Source organism: Euphorbia lathyris, chromosome 6, assembly GCF_963576675.1.
Source record: "Euphorbia lathyris chromosome 6, ddEupLath1.1, whole genome shotgun sequence".
Taxonomy (NCBI): Eukaryota; Viridiplantae; Streptophyta; class Magnoliopsida; order Malpighiales; family Euphorbiaceae; genus Euphorbia; species Euphorbia lathyris.
The window spans coordinates 34,451,837-34,457,836 of NC_088915.1; positions in this window are offsets into that span (position 1 = coordinate 34,451,837).

Below are 6,000 nucleotides of genomic sequence, written 5' to 3' on the forward strand. Positions count from 1 at the left end.
TCCTGTGGGAATCAGTCAAAAGACTGATTTCCGGTCCCACGAAGCCATGATTGACCCCATGACTTCCCACCTGCAAAAGGATACGAATTAGGTCAGAAAGAGGGCTCGAACCGCGTCTATAAATAGGATTTCGCAATTGTAAATTAGACATCTTTTATCTTTGTAAAAACCTAAGCTTCCACCTTGAGAAATCCTCTCCACCTCCTCCATCTCCTTCAACCTCCATTGAAGACACCTCCGAAGCTCCGTTCATCGAGGATTGCTCAAGTTCCATCCTTAAGTCCTAGGAAGACGCCTGCATTGGTAGACATGTTCCCTGAAAGGGATTTTTCTTCTTTTATATTCTGTCCATCCTCTGATCCATGTTATGAATCCTAGGCTCATTGTATCTTCGTGACAATACTTTTCATCTTTAATATATGTTATAGTTTTGTTTATTCAATTGTTCTATTGCTTAAATCTTTGTCTTACGCTTTATCTGATTGGTTTAACTCATTCGATAATCCCAAAATTAAGTTGGCACATATTGCGAGCTGAATCTGACCTAGTCAGTGCCTATAGGAAGATTAAGCCCAAATTGCTGAGCCTTAGAGCTAGTTTTGGCCTTACAAGGGAATCACGAACTAGGGAACTCAGGAGGATAGGTAGGGTTAATCGCCTCGGACACAAGTGACTTAGATTAGGTTTTAATTCCGTTGTCTAAACAATCTATTCTTATTATTATCGTATCACCTCATGTCCCTTCGGGTAATTATATTGGTAAAAGATCACTTAGGAGTAGAATAACTTAGATAGGAGTAGAAGTAACTTAATTAGGAGTAGGTTAACTTAGTCCAAACAAACTCAAAACCCACACAGCCTAGATAACACCTGAGACCAAGTAGCTTGATACTTGCAGAAATAAATCCTATGGATTCGATACCTGGACTTGTCCAGATTTTATTACTTGATAACGACGGGGTACACTTATCCGTTAGTGAGCCTTCTATGGGAGGCGCATCACAGTGCCACAGTGTACGTCATGTCCTAGTTGAGTACATTGTAGTAATTGGTGGGTCATCGAGAGTTAAGGTACTTCGATGCGGTTAACACGTAAATGAAGGCGTGACTCAACACAGGGTAGTCATTTCGCTCAAAGCAGGACCTTAAGCACAAATGAGTTAAGTGCCAATACGCTCATCAAACCAAGAGTTCTCTAGGCAGGAGATTTGGATAGGTTGTCCTACCAAATCTTTCAATGGTCGATTGGCGAGCCCTAGCTCGGCCGAACATTGACGTGTTGTGGATCTTGGTATAAAGAGCCAAATCATATCACCAAAAACGAATTAGTAACAAATTAATAATTTGAGTATTTGGCTAAAGACCTTAATTCTAACTCTCCAAACTTTTCATGTGTAGACTCAACTTTCAAACAATTCAAACAAAGACTTAATGGCAATAACAAGTAATTCAAGCATCCACTTCTTTGATTGGGCTAGAAATATGCTTATTGTTATTAGGAACGAGGCAAGGGGGTACATGTTGAATATTCCACTTCTAAGAGCTCGTCCGACGGGTCAAGGCGCAACAGAGGAAGCTCTAATGTAGTACGAATGTCACATCAAGAACGACAGAGAGGTGACCTGTGTCATGCTTGGTACCATGATCCCTGATCTGCAAAAATAGTTCATGGATATGCATACTTATGAAATGATGGACTCCTTGAAGAGGATGTTCTAAGATCAAGCACATCAGGAACGTTACCTAACAACCAAGGCATTAATAACCACCACAATGCATGCTGGTACTTATGTTAGCACTATGTGATAAAGATGAAGGGCTACATCGATAACTTATCGAGGTTGGGTGCACCAGTCACTGTAGAGATGTAGGTGTACATCATTCTGGGCTCACTCCCAGAGTCATACAATAACTTCATTCTGAACTACAATATGTAGGGTCAGAATAAGACTATCATGGAGTTGCATGGCATGCTGAAGCAAGCTGAGCAGTCCATGAAAAGGACTCCGGAGGTGCTGCTGGTTAGTAAGTGCAGCGGGGTAAAGGGTGGCAAGAAGGGGAACTCTAAGTTTAAGGCAAAAGCCCAAAAGACAAAGCTTCTAAGAAGGCTTTCAAGCCATACCCCAATGTCATCTGTTATGAGTGCATGGAGAAAGGGCACTGGAAAAGTGCGTATCGAAATAAACCTAGCTATTTCAACATCTTGGGTCTTAGACACTGGATGTGGATCTCACATTTGTTCAAATGTGCAGGGGCTTAGATATAAAAAGTTGTTGGGATCTGGCAAGGTAGATCTTCGAGTCGGCAATGTCGCTATTTATAGTGCTATAAAAATCAAGGTTAAGCCGTAACCTAGACCACGAAGCCGCACTATCTAGTTAGGGTATAGGTAGAGTTAGGGTTTGCTTGGTTGAATTGATCGCTTGGTTAGGCTACACAATCCAATTCCTATACTAATCACTTGGTTAGGTTATTTAGTACAAATAATAATTCATAGCTGAATCCCCGTTACTCCTACAACACAATCTAGACGCTTAATGATCCTATTTGTTAAGCAGGGTTCACCGCCATCCTAGCGGAAGGTGTCTTAGCTCATGTATGAACTAATACACAGAGGCATAATGTGCAGGGGCTTAGATATAAAAAGTTGTTGGGATCTGGCAAGGTAGATCTTCGAGTCAGCAATGTCGCTATTTATAGTGCTATGAAAATCAAGGTTAAGCCATAACCTAGACCACGAAGCCGCACTATCTAGTTAGGGTATAGGTAGAGTTAGGGTTTGCTTGGTTGAATTGATCGCTTGGTTAGGCTACACAATCCAATTCCTATACTAATCACTTGGTTAGGTTATTTAGTACAGATAATAACTCATAGCTGAATCCTCATTACTCCTACAACACAATCTAGACGCTTAATGATCCTATTTGCTAAGCAGGGTTCACTGCCATCCTAGTGTTAAGCCCAAAATATACCTAAAATATCATATATAAATACATTAAATTTACATTGAAATCGTGCTAATTATATTCGTTTAGAGTACTTTTACGTCTTTATTTACTTCTTTGATGCAAGGTACTTAATTATTTGGTTAAATCCAAATAGGAGCTAAAACGGAGCAAAAACGAGTGAAAAACCTAAGTTACGCGCCAAAAGTACGTGTTAATCAGAAGAACGATTCAAGGAGACAAGAAGCAGCCGAGAGACAAGGGAAAACATCCCTGTCGCGACTGAGATTCTCAAAATCTCAGTCGCGACATGCTAAATCTCAAACACCAAATTCGAAGTTTTCAGCCTTTTTCTGCGCCCCCTATCGCGACTGAGATTCTCGGAATCTCATATGAGACAGCGAAGAACTCTGCACAGTTTTCACATGTTTAAATCCAAGAAACGCGTCTGTTCGTTTGGATAAAAGCGACCCTTCACCAACGGACACGACCCATCAATTACAACCCTTCACCAACTATAAATAAGTGATTCATTTCAGAAATCAATGTTGGAAAATAGTTAGAGAAATTAGAGAGTTGTTATGTTGAAGAAACTCTGACTCAGAAATGAGTCAGATTAGTTTACATTTCTGTATAAACAAACTTGCTGTACACAAGTTGTTATTAGATTAGTTATAAACACAGTAATATTAGTTTAGTTTCAAAGGTTGATCAGAGACAAGTTTTCATTCTGGTAGTGGACCTAGCAGTCTCTATTCCGAAGATTCAACGAGAAGAACTAACGGCTGAAGCGCAAAGAGGTCTGACAAGCCTACAGAGTTTGAGGGAAAGATTGACAACCCGGATCTCAAAGTTTTCGTTTAAATGCTATCCATGTTTCTTCTTCTCTGTTAACTTATGAAGATTCACAATTCACTAATAATATATTTATTTCATTCAATACATTATTCCTGTTGTTATTTTGATATTGTTCTGACAAAATGATTTTCAAAATGATAAATTGGCGTTTTTATTAAAACGTTTTATACAATCATATTTATATAGAAACTTTGTTGAACACTTGAAAGAATTAGTTTTTATGGATGATATGATCATTAGCGCGGCTTATCGGATATAAAATAGCAATTTGATTAAGGTAGAAATCACCTCAACATCAGGGGGATTTCTACGGTTCAAAGCCATTTAATTGCATAAATTCTTGTATTATTACATGTTCATAATCTTACCAAAGTTATAGTTACTTTCTTTGCTTAATGAAAATAAGTTTTATACCTTCTATTTATTCCAACTACGGAAGCATCTGTCTTGTAATCAAAATCTCAAGACAGAATTGTTCTCTAAGTTCAATATAATATTCTTATCTAATCCTAATTTATCCAAACCAATTCAATCAATTAAACGATTTTCTTTAGTTAAACCTAAAGACGTGAATAAAACTGAATTAAATAAGTTTTTAGTTAAAAAGCGTTCCCTGTGGGTTCGATATCTTTTATTACTACAAGCGTATACCGTGCACTTGCGGAAATCGCTCAACACCTAGCGGAAGGTGTCTTAGCTCATGTCTGAACTAATACACGGAAGCATAATGGGATGGGGCAAATAAGGACTTTCATGCATCTAATTTAGATTAATTGATTCAGGAATAAGATGAAGGAAGATGGAACTTGAAACCAAATAAACTGAACTTGATTCATAAAAGATGAGAAATAATTCAATGTCAAGCTTGCTTTAGCTAAATTGATAACGGAATAAAAATAGCAAAATAAACTGAAATATAAAGACGAAAAATAAAACTAAACTACTACTAAGCTAATCTAAGAACTAGTCTCTAATTATATTGAATGAAAAACTGAATAATAATTACATGGCATAAGCCTCTATTTATAGTGCTCTTCTTCCTATTCCTACTATATCTAGGTTTTCTTCCCATCTTGGAGTTAGATTCTGTTGTTTGAGTTTGATTTAGAATAGAATATCTGAAGTAGAATTTGAGCAGGATTCGATCTCAGCTCGTCGAGTAAAGGGGCTTACTCGCCGAGTAGGTGTCTAATATCGGGCAATTAAGGATGGCTTTAACTCTATCTCATTGAATAGGCTTGATGAATGTCTTGTCTGGATGCGTAAATTAACTCGTCGAGAAGCTAATGTTACTCATCGAGTTACAAGCTCTACTCTCCGAGTAGGGATTCTTTTCAACCTTCATTTTGCTTCGTTTTTACTCCGTTTCTTCCTCAATTGTACCTGAAACACCTCAAAGTGCACATCAAGTGTATAATAGAGAGAATACCACATAAACAGATGATAATTACACATAAATAGGCCTAAAACCATGCCTAAAACTCTATATAAAATGGTCCTAACACACTATCATCTCGTGTAGATAAACGATAAACGACTTCACTCTAGTGGGGTGCTAGGGTCATTCGACTTAAAATCCTATGACACATGTGAATCTTGTTTACGTGGAAAGATGACAAAGGCACCTTTCAGCAAGATTGGTGAAAGGGCCACTGAGCTATTGGGGCTAATACATTCAGACGTATGTGGACCAATAAGTTCAAATGCTAGAACAGGTTATCTTTATTTCGTTACCTTCACAGATGAATGTAGTTGATAAGGTTATATTTATATGATGAAGCACAAGTCTGAAAACCTCAAAAGGTTTAAGGACTTTAAAACGAAGTTGAGAACCAACTTGGCAAGAAAATAAAATCAATCCAGTCAGATAGAGAGGGTGAGTACCTAAGCCAAGAGTTTGACACATACTTGAGAGAGCGTGGTATAGTATCCCAACTCGCTCCTCCCAGAACTCCACAATGGAATGGAGTGTCTGAAAGGAGAAATAGAACCTTACTTGACATGGTTCTCTTAATGATGAGTTAGGCATCTCTCCCAATCTCCTTCTGGGGATATGCTTTGGAAACAACTGCTTTCATTATAAATAATACACCTAGCAAGGTAGTTGAAAGTACGCCATATGAATTATGGATCGGGCGAAAGCCCAATGTATCTTTCATGAAGGTTTAAGGCCGCGAGGGGTGTCAAGCTAGAGCCT